This window comes from Schistocerca gregaria, chromosome 10, assembly GCF_023897955.1.
Source record: "Schistocerca gregaria isolate iqSchGreg1 chromosome 10, iqSchGreg1.2, whole genome shotgun sequence".
Taxonomy (NCBI): Eukaryota; Metazoa; Arthropoda; class Insecta; order Orthoptera; family Acrididae; genus Schistocerca; species Schistocerca gregaria.
The window spans coordinates 72,320,592-72,334,667 of record NC_064929.1 but is presented as its reverse complement, the minus strand read 5'-3'; the positions used below and the strand labels follow the sequence as shown (position 1 = coordinate 72,334,667).

At 41.0% G+C, this 14,076-nt stretch overlaps 1 protein-coding gene across 1 annotated transcript in view; it reads right to left on the bottom strand.

Moving 5' to 3' along the window:
* Nucleotides 1-14,076, bottom strand: part of LOC126293443 (TBC1 domain family member 5) — a gene marked incomplete at its 3' end in the record, with an annotated part of 130,643 nt that overhangs the window by 77,722 nt on the left and 38,845 nt on the right.

Genomic DNA, 14,076 nt, shown 5'->3' with positions numbered 1-14,076 from the left:
ATAGAACTACCAGCATACACAAGTAACAGTGTTATGCGAGAAAGAAAATACGAAGATGTGCTGGAAAGTAATGCCTCTGAAACTTTTTCATGGAAGCTCTTAAAGATTTTCAAATAAAACTAGCGTTATTAACATCCTATATCATTATTCTTCATGTCTACATACTTAGTTCTCAACATACCCACCCTGGAGATGAACACATTTCTCCTAATGAGAGACCAGTCTGTTTGTACCGTCACTTGTAAGATGTCTGACCTTGTTGACACAGCCAAAGCCTCACCTCTGTGTGCACCGCTTCATCACTATCAAAGTGAAGTCCTCAAATGTATTCTTTAAGTTTTGGAAACAGATGAAAATAAGATGGAGTCAAGTCGCGACTGTACAGAAGGTGATCGATGACAGTGAACCCGACGCATCGGTTTGTTGCAGATATCGCAGAGCTCGTATGTGGTCCGGCATTGTCTTGCTGAACAAGATGGTGCTCCATGTGTGAAAAACTACATAAATTCTAAACTCTGTTACAGCACACTGTTTCTCACACACCAACACAGTTACATTACATCCCATCATGTTACATGCTACAATTCAGAGCCTTCTAGTGGCAGAGGGCTGCAAATATGTGCACATTAAGAATGCAGATGTAGAATCTTAACAATGTTTGTTTTGTTTAAAAAGCTTTAAGAGTTGTCACACAAAAAATTTGGGAGACATTACTTTTCAGCGTACCCTCGTAAAAAACCCTCTCTCTGAAGATAGCACATAGTACTGACATGTTTGGGTCATAACAAAAGTATGGAACTTTGTCTCACAAAGAGTGCAATCTCTCTTTAGCTTTTCTAAGCAAGCACAGAAAAAAAAGTTACAACATCCAAGAGATGATTGCTGAGAAAAGGCATAAGATTTGATATCAAATATAATAATTAGAAGTTTAGGAACTATGGTTTGTTAGTTTTTGTTTTGTGGTTACAGTCACACTGAGATGCATAGATTCATTGTTATAATACGTTTGAACCACCTCTGTTGTCTAGTGACTAGAGTTGTGAGCTTCCGATGGGAAGGTTCCAAGTTTGATTCCTGGCAATTCCTCGGACTTTTATGGGGTCTGGAGCTTCCAAGTGGGGCCCACTAGGACTCATGACAATAAAGGAGAAGCTGTTTGTGGAGTTAACTTCTCATACAGTTTCTCCTTTAGCAGTTAACTACTGAAGATCAAAAGATACAAGAAAAATCTATTGACCTGCATGAGCACTTGAAATTTTTGAAGTGGACAATACTAAAAAAGAATTAATGGCCTTGTTCTGATACCTCAGAAGACAGAATATTGTAGATGGTTGTAAGAGACCAGATATGCTGAAAGGAAAGGAATGACACTAAAAACAACAATAGGGTCATGTTGTTGTTGTGGTCTTCAGTCCTGAGACTGGTTTGATGCAGCTCTCCATGCTACTCTATCCTGTGCAAGCTTCTTCATCTCCCAGTACCTACTGCAGCCTACATCCTTCTGAATCTGCTATGGAGACATGATACTGAAAAAAAACCTGATGTTCACACTCTGTGAGGGAGAACTGTAGGGCAAGTACACAGTCAACTCTGACAAAATGATGAAGAATTGAGTGTAGTTTTAATGTTTCCACTGGGAGAAACTAGCTTTTAACAAGCACACAAAATTATGGGAATAACTTTCTACACCGTAAGACATTGTGCATCGTGGCAGCCACTGCTGGGGTGTGGAGATGGGAGAGGGATGTATACGTATAAAGGGAGATGCCAACAGACCCACTCACCACCAGTCACGTGAAGGTGGCAAAAAGTCTCACAAACAAAAATCTGGGCTTTATCAACGACTATACCCACTGAACACCTGTTAGGACATTGCATTACATATTCCTTGTCACATCTCTAATCACATAATGAGCTATCTTTAATGCACACACAGAAACACAGTGCTAACGCCATATTGTCTACTTTAAACTATCTTCCTCACTGCTACAATATTAAGTCAAATTACTCTGAGAAGTCATACATAAAATAAGAGGAAAGGCAACTACTAACCTATAGCAGATCAATGTGTAGAGCACAGTAACACATGATACAATTGCTGGAAGATTCAAAGAAAACCTGAGTTTGATTTCAAACAGGTACCTGTCACATACAATTACAGTTGGTGATGACTTTTATTTACCCTCAATATGTTGGCGAAAATACATGTTTAAATCCGGAGGTACATATAAATCATCACATGAGATTGTGCTAAATGCATTCACTAAAATTCGAACAATTAGTTCATAAGCTCACACGAATAGTAAACAATTGTGAAAACACACTTGACCTCTTAACAACAAATAATCCTGAGCTAATAATGAACACCAAAATTTATACAGGGATTAGCGAACACAGGTTTGCTGTAGTGAGACTGAATATTTTAAGTAATCGCCAAATCCTCCAAAAATTAAATGAAAAATATACCTATTCAAAAAAGATGAAAAAATTCACCAATGCCTTCCTGAGAGACAATCTCCACTCCTTCCAAATTAGCAATGTAATTGTAGCCCAGATGTGGCTTGAATTCAAAGAGGAGTATTGAAAGCAATTGAGAGATTTATACCAAATAAATTAATAAATGGCAAAGCTGATTCCCCTTAGTACACAAAACGTGTCAGAACACTGCTGCAGAAACAAAAAGCATGTCACACCTAAACGAATGTAGGTTCTCCAAGATTGGTGATCTTTTACAGAAGCTCAAAATTTAGTGCGGACTTCAATGTATGATGCTTATAATAGTTTCAACAACAAAACGTAGTCTCAAAACTGGCAGAAAATACAAAGAGATACTGGTCATATGTAAATTATGCTACTGGCAAGACACAATCAAAGCCTTCTCTGTGCAATAGCAATGGAAATACCATTGATGACAGTGCTGCCAAAGCAGAATTACTAAACACAGCCTTCCAAAATTCCTCCACCAAAGAAGACAAAGAAAATATACCAGAATTCAAATCAAGAACAGCTGCCAACATGAATTACTTAGAAGTAGATATCCTTGGAGTAGTGAAGCAACTTAAATCACTTACTATAAGCAAGTCTTCTGGTCCGGACTGTGTTTTAATTAGGTTCCTAGCAGAGTATGCTGATGCAATAGTTCCATAATTAAGAGACATATACAACTGCTCTGTCGACGAAAGATCCATACCCAAAGACAGGAAACTTGCACAGGTCACAACAATATTCAAGAAAGGTGGTACGAGTAATTAATCCATTAAATTACAGACCCATATCATTAATGTCAACATGCACCAGGATTTTCGAACATATAGTGTGTTCGAACATTATGAATTACCTCAAAGAGAATGGTCTACTGACAAAGTCAACATACACTCCTGGAAATTGAAATAAGAACACCGTGAATTCATTGTCCCAGGAAGGGGAAACTTTATTGACACATTCCTGGGGTCAGATACATCACATGATCACACTGACAGAATCACAGGCACATAGACACAGGCAACAGAGCATGCACAATGTCGGAACTAGTACAGTGTATATCCACCTTTCGCAGCAATGCAGGCTGCTATTCTCCCATGGAGACGATCATAGAGATGCTGGACGTAGTCCTGTGGAACAGCTTGCCATGCCATTTCCACCTGGCGCCTCAGTTGGACCAGCGTTCGTGCTGGATGTGCAGACCGCGTGAAACGACGCTTCATCCAGTCCCAAACATGCTCAATGGGGGACAGATCTGGAGCACCTTATAGAGCACGTTGGGTGGCACGGGATACATGCGGACGTGCATTGTCCTGTTGGAACAGCAAGTTCCCTTGCCGGTCTAGGAATGGTAGAACGATGGGTTCGATGACGGTTTGGATGTACCGTGCACTATTCAGTGTCCCCTCAACAATCACCAGAGGTGTACGGCCAGTGTAGGAGATCGCTCCCCACACCATGATGCCGGTTGTTGGCCCTGTGTGCCTCGGTCATATGCAGTCCTGATTGTGGCACTCACCTGCACGGCGCCAAACACGCATACGACCATCATTGGCACCAAGGCAGAAGCGACTCATCTCTGAAGACGACACGTCTCCATTCGTCCCTCCATTCACACCTGTCGCGACACCACTGGAGGCGGGCTGCACGATGTTGGGGCGTGAGCGGAAGACGGCCTAACGGTGTGCGGGACCGTAGCCCAGCTTCATGGAGACGGTTGCGAATGGTCCTCGCCGATACCCCAGGAGCAACAGTGTCCCTAATTTGCTGGGAAGTGGCGGTGCGGTCCCCTACGGCACTGCGTAGGATCCTACGGTCTTGGCGTGCATCCGTGCGTCGCTGCGGTCCGGTCCCAGGTCGACGGGCACGTGCACCTTCCGCCGACCACTGGTGACAACATCGATGTACTGTGGAGACCTCACACCCCACATGTTGAGCAATTCAGCGGTACGTCCACCCGGCCTCCCGCATGCCCACTATACGCCCTCGCTCAAAGTCCGTCAACTGCACATACAGTTCACGTCCACGCTGTCGCGGCATGCTACCAGTGTTAAAGACTGCGATGGAGCTCCGTATGCCACGGCAAACTGGCTGACACTGACGGCGGCGGTGCACAAATCCTGCGCAGCTAGCGCCATTCGACGGCCAACACTGCGGTTCCTGGTGTGTCCGCTGTGCCGTGCGTGTGATCATTGCTTGTACAGCCATCTCGCAGTGTCCGGAGCAAGTATGGTGGGTCTGACACACCGGTGTCAATGTGTTCTTTTTTCCATTTCCAGGAGTGTAGATTTAGAAAGCATCGTTCTTGTGAAACACAACTAGTTCTTTATTTGCATGAAGTACTGAATGCTATTGACAAGAGATTTCAAACTGGTTCCATATTTCTGTATTTCCAGAAGATTTTTGACTCTGCGGCCTGTGCCACACAAGCCCCTGGTAGTCAAATTGTGTGCTTCTGGAATATCGACTCAGTTATGTGACTGGCTTCGTGATTTCCTGTCAGAGGGGTCAGACTAGTTACTGACAGAAAGTAATCAAGTAAAACAAGTGATTTCTATTATTTCCCAAGGTGGTGTTATGGGCCCTCTGTTGTTCTTTATTTATATAAGCTATTTAGGAGTCAATCTGAGCAGCTGTCTTAGGTTGTTTGGAGATGATGATTTCATTTATCATCTAGTAAAGACATCATAAGAAGACTGAAATAAATTGCAAAACAATTTAGAAAAGATATTGGGATGGTGCAGAAATTGGCAATTGACCCTAAATAATGAAAATTTCCAGGTCATCCACATGAGTGCTAAAACAAATCCATTAAACTTTGGTTACACAATAAATCAGTCAAATCCAAAGCCCATAATACTCCACTAAATACCTAGGAACTACAATTACAAACAACTTTAATTAGAAAGAATACACAGAAAATGTTATGGGGAAGGCAAACCAAAGATGGCGATTTATTGGCAGAACACTTAGATATTGTAACAGATCTGCTAAAGAGACTGCCTACACTACACTCTTTGGAGCACTGCTGCGCAGTCTGGGATCCTTATCAGATAGGAATAAGAGTACATTGAGAAAGTTCTAAGAAGAACAGCACTTTCACATTATCACAAAATATGGGAGAGATTGTCACTGGCATGATAAAGGATTTGGGGTGGACACCACAAAAACAAAGGCATTTTTCACTGCGGAGGAATCTTCACACAAAATTCAAATCGCCAACTTTTTCCTCTGAATGCCGAAATATTTTGTTGACACCAATCTACATACAGAGAAATAATGATTATAATAAAACAACAAAAAACAGAGCTCACACAGAAAGATATAGGTGTTCGTTTTTCCATGCACTGTTTGAGATTGGAATAATAGGGAATTGCTGTGAAACCGATTCAATGAACCCTCTGGCAGGCACTTAAGTGTGATTTGCAGAGTATCCGTGTACATGTAGATATAGATGAACAGAAAACAGCAGTCACAGTAGATTTCAAGCACTAGCTCTTTTTTTGAGCTATAGTACACATTCACAAAAACAACACAGACACTGAAGCACACCCTCCTGTGGCCACAGCAAGACCACTGTGAGGTAAGTAAAGAAGCTGAAAGGCATGTTTGTTTGTTTATCAGTGCATTTTATCTATAACACCACTCAAAGCTAAAGGTGCTGAACATGTCAGTTACATAGAAATCATACACAAATTTTGCATAAGTAATTTCTTAAATTGCCACATACATTAAACCTCAGTTATAATTATAAATCTATGTTAACACTGTTTCTACATTTAAATGAAATTTACATAAATATGAAATTGAGAAGCAGTACTTTACTTTTCCATACATTTATTCACTGACTGAGTAGGAGCAATGGCATTGTGAACACAATCTTTATATCCTTAATGTTTTTTTGTTTTCAGGGAGTTTGTTCAAACTGCTGTGAAATTTTCCCCTTTGGTACAGTATCAAATCTTGGTCCAGCACACACTTTTAATCTGCCAGGAAGTTTCATATCAGCACACACTCCACTTCAAAGTGAAAATTTCATTCTCAATAGTGTTCTGTGAGAAGATCAGCATCATCTCTGCTGGATTTAATTTTGAATTCACGAGGCATGTCCATGATCCTCTCATTTCAATCGAACCTACCACTCACAAATCTAGCAGCACCCCTCTGAATTGCTTCGATGTCTTCCTTTCATCCACTGTTATGCAGATCCCAAACACTCTAGCAGTAATCAAGAATGTGTCAAACGTATGTTCTACACATGGTCTTCAATGAGCTACACTTTTCTGAAGTCCTCCCAACAAACCAATGTCAATCAATGACCTTCCCTACAACTGTCCTTATTTGCTCATACTGTTTCATATTGATTTTAAAGTTATGCCTCTATATTCAATTGATGTGCGTGTGTCAAGTGACACTAATAGTGTACACTAACATTACAGGTTTGTTTTTCCTACTCATACACATTAACTTACATTTTCCTACATTTAGAGAAAGCTGCCACACATCACACCTAATTCTGTCTATGTCAGCATGTATACTTCTACAGTTACTCAACAATGATACACCGTCAGCAAACAGATGCACATTACTCTCCACCCAGTCCATCGGATCATTTATTTACATAAAGAACAAGAGCTATTCTATCACAGTTGTCAGTGGCACTCCTGGCAATACCGTCATTTCGGACGAACACTTGCTGTCGAAGACAACGTGCTGGGTCATATCGTTTAAAACATCTTCAAACCACTCACGTATCTGGGAATCTGGCCCATATGCTAAAACAGTCTTAACAGTCTGCAGTGGGACACTCTGTCAAACACTTTGCAGAAATTTAGCAATATGAAATCTGTTTGTGCCCTTCATCCTCAGTTCACAAGATAATGTGAGAAATTGGCAAGCTGAGTTTTGCACAAGCAATGTTTTCTGCATCTATGCTGACTTGTGCATGGATGCTTTTCTGTCTCAAGGAAATTTAGTATATTCGAACTTAAGGAATGTTCAACAATTCTGTGACAAACTGTGATAATGATATCAGTCTGTAATGTGTGTCCATTGTTTTATCCTCATTACATACAAGAGGCACTTGCATTTTCTTTGACTGACTAGGGGCTTTGCACCGGGGAAAGATATTCATCATAAAAGCAAGCTAAATAAGGGATCCACACCATACTCTTCATAAAACATATAGGGACTCCATCCATATCTGGTGACCTGCTTGTTTTCAACTTTCAGTTGCTCCTCTATGTAAAGGCTGACTATTACTACGTCCTCCAATAGGAGTCTGTGCAACCGTCAAATGGTTGTATGCCAGTATGATACTTCTGCATGAATGATTTCTTAAACATGAAATTTTCTGTTTACTGCCACACCAGACTGGTCAACAAATGACTGTATGGAAGCCTTTGACTCACTTGGCGAATTTAATTAGGACTTCCAAGAGTGCAACAATCTCTGCTTCTTCAGCATTTTCTAAATTTTGTTATTACACCACTGTGGGTCTTTTCCACTCTTAATCCACTTATTGGCGCATATTCCTCCAGAGTGCAATCTACAATCAGTTTAAATTTTGCCCATAATTTCTCTAGATCCATCATATTGGAATTAAATGATGTCCATTTATTGTCTACGACCACTTATCCACTTTTCCCGGCATAAATACTTTATTAAACTTCTTGATGGATTTATTATATTTAGTAACCATCACCACCCTGATGACGTCACAATCACTACTCCCTGTTTATTCCCACACTGTCAAATTTGAGCCTGTTTGTAATTATGTGGTGTAAAATATTTCCATTGCATACACATTGTTGAATAGCTGCTCAAGACAGTTTCAGAAAATTCACAAGACTGTGTCTGCACCACCAGCAATAAACCCCCAGATGTCCCACTCTATAATTGGTAGGTCAAAGTCATATTCAACTAACAATATCATGAAAAGAATAGCTGCTACTCATCATATAACAGAGATGCTGTGTCGTGGATAGATACAACAAAAAGACTGTCACACAAGCTTCCGGGCAACAACGCCTTTGTCAAACACACACACACACACACACACACACACACACACACACACACTGCTATATGGTGAGTGGTAACTATCCTATTTCATAATATTGTTAAATTCCATGCTGGATTTTGCATTGTTTCATCTCCAACTAATATTGCACGACTGAGGTATTTACATGCTACTGAGAGTAGACTTCTTTGAACGATTCGACAATTGTTACGGCAAAATTGGGCAGCCAGCAAAAATATTCAATGATGAACTTGAGTTCACCTATGCCAGTTACTCGCCTCCAGGCTCAATTTTGACCTTGACAGACAATATTATTGACGACTGCAACCAATACTTCCTCTCCTATGACGTCTCATCTATGTTTTTTGTATACATTCCTGGAGAGCAGTAAAATCCAGAAAACTGTCACAAGTGCTTTTGCAATTTACCATTACAATTTTGACAGTCTAAGTGTTTTCACTTTGTACACGATGTGATTTTGCTTCCTGCCTATAAACTGGTGATCACCATCTTTTAGTCTTTACAGATCTTCTCCACAATCCAGATCCTCTCGATTAGCTGATGAACTCTATGAAACCTCTCCCCTCCAGCCTGAATGACTTCTGACAAGACTTCATCATCCCCTGGACTTCTGTTCTTCTTCAGCCTCATTAATGGATTCTTTATTTCGTCCAGTGTAGGTGTTGAATAATCCCATATCTAAAGTGTCAGGACGATGGTCTTCAAACAATCATGTGCATCACAGTTGAGGAGCTCCCTGAAGTATTGTTTCCGTCTCAGCATTGTTGAACTCAATGGTGAATTTGGTTCCATTATTGTCCTCAACAAACTTTTGGTGCCTCTGGTATCTATTCTCAAAGGAGTTAACTTTACCATACATCTTTTGAGCCCCTTTTCCAAGAAATCTTGTCGAGCCTCTTCTGTCATTCATTTGCCGTACATTCTCTTTGCTCTCTTCAGGGTCTCTCTAATAGTTCTCTGTGATTCTTGGAACTGTGCTATGTCTTGTGCAAAATCTGTGCCTCATAGATAGCTCTCCTTGGCTTCTCTTGGTTAATGCCTTAATGTATCCATCCCCAAAACCAAATTATCTCAACTGAGTGAGATGGACTCTTATTCAGGACAGCAGGTAAAACCTGCGTCCAGTCACCCTGATTTAGGTTTCCTGTGATTTCCCTAAATTACTTCAGGCAAATGCCATGATACTTCTTTGAAAGGACATGCCCAACTTCCTTTCCATCCTTCCCTAATTTGATGGGACCGATGGCCTCATTGTTTGGTTGTCTCCCCCAACCAACCAACCAACCAACCAAAACAACCAAACCAGCTTGCCCCTAATCTGCTTCTTGATGATTGCATTTTCCACCTCATTTACAGCAACCTCGACTTCTTTCCATACTACTGCTACTGCATTCTTTTCCAAATCATTTTCTTTCAGAATTTTGAAGCTGTTGTTGTGCTGGAGTAGAAACTTATTTCTTTGTCGTGTCTTTGAGCATATTGATGTGATAGTGGACTACCTTCCAAAGACTGTTTCTGACTTTCACTTTGGGTTGTAATATGCTGTCATTATGACATTTTAAAGGTAACTACAGTTACAAGTGTGCAGAACACAGCATCCAGATGCATGTGGTAATTTTTTAAAGAGTTTTTCATCTTAAAAGACGTCTCATAAAACCGAAAAAAATTCTGGGCTTATCGAAATACTGTCAGAGGCACCCAAGTTAGTGTACAGAACCTCACTGATGAAAAGGAACTGAAATTGAGGGTAATGATGCAAATACAGAAAGGCTGAACTTTTTTCAAATGTTCCTTTACAAATGGAACTCGGGGATACTGCCCTATTTTAATTAGTGCAACACAGCAGTGGCAATTACCGAAGTGAAATTATTGGTGGTGTGTGTGTGTGTGTGTGTGTGTGTGTGTGTGCGCGCGTGCCCGCTCGCACTCCCAGTTTAGGTGTGTACATTTCTTTGAAAAAAGAAGTCATCATGGGTGAAACGGTTTCTTAATGCTTTCACTATATGACAAGTGATTATCTCTACTGATTTCATGGTAAGTTAACAAAACCTCCAACTGCAGAAGACTTAACATATCTCTAGAATGACGGAGGACAACAAAGGATGCAACTGCGAATTAGAACTGCCCTTTCTTCTACATCACACGACACAAGGAAGGTCCTACTGATATAAGCAATGTGATTTGAATATTTCAAATGGGAGAGTACAAAGATGCAAATTAATAATTTGCGCACCAAGCAATGGAGGAACACACACATAAAAGACTGTTGTGATTGGCAAGCTTTCGGAGTCAGTGGCTCCTCCTTCAGGCAGAAGGGTTCAAGGGCAAGGAAGAAGGGTGAAGGAAAAGGACTGGAGAGGTGTAGGAAAGGGGTAGATTTTGGGAAAGTAACCCAGAACCGCAAGTCAGGAGAGACTACCATACGGAATGAGAAAGAATGACTGACTGACTGACTGACTGACTGACTGACTGACTGAACTGCATCGGATGAGATTTAAAAACCTAAGAGTTTATAGGTCGAACACAGAATAATATTCAAGACACAGATTAGTACTAAAGCATTGTGCATGAGTTAATAAGAGTGAAAAGCAAAGTGCATTGTACATAACAGAGGTGGGAGGGGTACGGTGAAAATATGTGGGAAAGAAATGAAAGATGTAGAAAACTAAACTGGAATGAAGCAAAGAGCATTTACAGTGAAGAAAAGCTGAGACGGAAGAAGTTAACGTAAATTAAGGTCACGTGGGTGGTGAAAACTGAGGACATGTTGTAGTGCAAGTTCCCACCTTTGGAGTTCTGAGAAACTGGTGTCTGGGGGAAGAATCCAGATGGCGCGTGTGGTGAAACAAGCTGTTGATGGCTGAAAAGTGTTTACATAACAGCTGGTATACGACGGGTCATTTGGCAGGTGGCTCTCCATTTGATAATATATGTTTTGCCAGTTACAGGGCTATGGTGGTAGGAGGATGCATAGGGCAAGACAGATTTCCGTGCCCATCCCACTTCCACTACACACCTTGCTTGTCACCATTCATGCCACCTCCCTCTATACCAACATCCCCAAGTACATGGTCTGCCTGCTGCTGAATATTTCCTCAGTCAGCACCCACCGGATTCCAAACCTATGACATCCTTTCTAGTCACCTTAATCAACTTTATACTAACAAGTAATTCACCTTTGAGGGACAGATATACAAACAGGTAAGGGGTACGGCCATGGGAACCAAGATGGCTCCTTCCTATGCCAACCTTTTCATGGGTCATTTGGAGTGGGCTTTCCTGGGTCCATTAGTCTTCATCCCCTGGTTTGGTTTAGATACACTGATGACATCTTCAGCATGTCAACTCATGGTGAGACTAACCAGCAAAAATTCCTGGAATCTCTAAATACCTTCTCCCAATTAAATTTCACATGGTCCTATTCTGAACCCCACGCCACTTTCCGATGTTGATCTTGTCGTCACCGAAGGCCAGTTACACACTTCTGCCCACATTAATCCTACTAGCAAACAACAGTACTTACATTTTGACAGTTGCCATCCTTTCTGTGTCAAATGTTCCCTCCCATACAGCCTTGGCATCCGAGGCAAATGTATTTCTTCAGATGCAGACACTCTACAGCAATACGCCACCATTGCCACCTCAGCCTTCATAGAGCATAATTACCCGACCAGCCCAGTTAAAAAACAGATTTCCCCGGCCATCACATGCAATCTTGGTACTGCTTGATCTCTCCACAAAACAGCTTCAGAGCACACCACTGGTGACTCAGCTTTATCATGGTCTGGAATACGTTAATCAGCTACTTTGACAGGGCCATGACTTCCTAAAATCATGCGCTGAAATGAGATCCATTCTGTTTGAAATTTTGCCCACCACACCTAGAAAAGCTTTCCATCAAGCGCTATAACATGACATTCGTGACCTCGGTGCCTGTTTCACTACATGCAACCTCTGGATTCTCCCCCAGGCACCAGTTTCTTAGAACTCCACGGGTGGGAAATAGCACTACAGCATGTCCTTGGTTCTCGCCACCCACCTGTCCTGAATTTACGTCAATTTCTTCCATCTCAGCTTTTATTCACTGTAAATGTTCTTTGCATCATTCCGGTTTAGTTTTCTACATGTTTCATTTCTTTCTCACCTATTTTCACCATACCCCTCCCACCTCCGTTATGTACAATGCACTTTGCTTTTTACTCTTATTAACTCATGCACAATGTTTTAGTACTAATCTCTGTCTTGCATATTATTCTGTATTCGACCTTTAAACTCTTAGGGTTTCAAATCTCATCCGATGCAGTCCCCAGTCATCAGTCAGTCGGTCAGTCAGTCAGTCTTTCCTTCTCATCCTGAACAGTAGTCTCCCCTGACCCATGGTTCTGGGTTACTTTCCCAAAATCTACCCCTTTCCTACACCTCTCCAGTCCTTTTCCTTCACCCTTCTTCCTTCCACATGAACCCTTCTGCCTGAAGAAGGAACCACTGGCTCCGAAAGCTTGCCAATCACAACAGTCTTATGTGTGTGTTCTGCCGCTGCTTGGTGAGTAGATTTTTTACCCACCCAATTCATTAATTTTATCAGTAATTGATTGGTTTCATTATTAAATTAATAATTTGGGTGTCTGTAATACACCTGCCTTTGTAATAGCCAATATAATTGACAAACTGCAGTTATCTGTATAGCAATTAAGTTTAAGTTAAGTTATTATCATTATTCTGAGTACTGAATCGAATCGAATCTGGGTTCACTGTGTATGGAGTTTTTGTTAAGTGTTCCTGGGGCTCATGCGGCAGAGTAAGACTGTCGTATGATGAAACCAAGTATTGTTAAGTAGCTACAGTCTACAGGGCTGTGAGTTGCACCACACAGCCCCTCCATTACGAGGTACCACAACGATCGTCAATTATGATCTAGGCGTATTGGATGAAGTAAAGGGGGATCCTGTCCATAGCCTTAGAACAGTATAGTCATACTTGAGTAATTAATGAATTGTGACTTGAGTTGTGAATTCAGTTTAGTCTGAAATGTGGAAAACAAGACCAGAAAATCTTCAAGAACAGCCGAATAGTTCTTCCTTGTGAAAAGCAATTTTTATGAAGAAATTCTGGAAAAAGTGGGGACTTCTGCCTGCTGACAGTAAAAGCACGCATCAGCAACGTTATGGTATATCGAAACACATTTGGTTTGCCATTTTCTCACTTTATAAAGAGGGCAACAACATTTCAGGAGCAGTAACAAGGAGACTAATTATGTGTTATATCAAGTTCAAACAAAGACTGCGGTATTGAGATCAGCTGTTCTTTCACGACGGTTTCAGAATATAACAGTCATTGTTCTTATAACTGGTTCACTTTGATAATGTATACCTTGACTTATTACAGATTCTCTTAATGAACTACAATAATTCTACAGTTTGTAGAATACTACTCATCGAGCAAAAACTACACTTATTTTTAGCAGAAAATATTTTTACAAACCTGCCCATATACCAATACTTTCTAAACTGCCACAGTCATGTGGTTACTAGGTAGCTTCAAACCAAGGTATT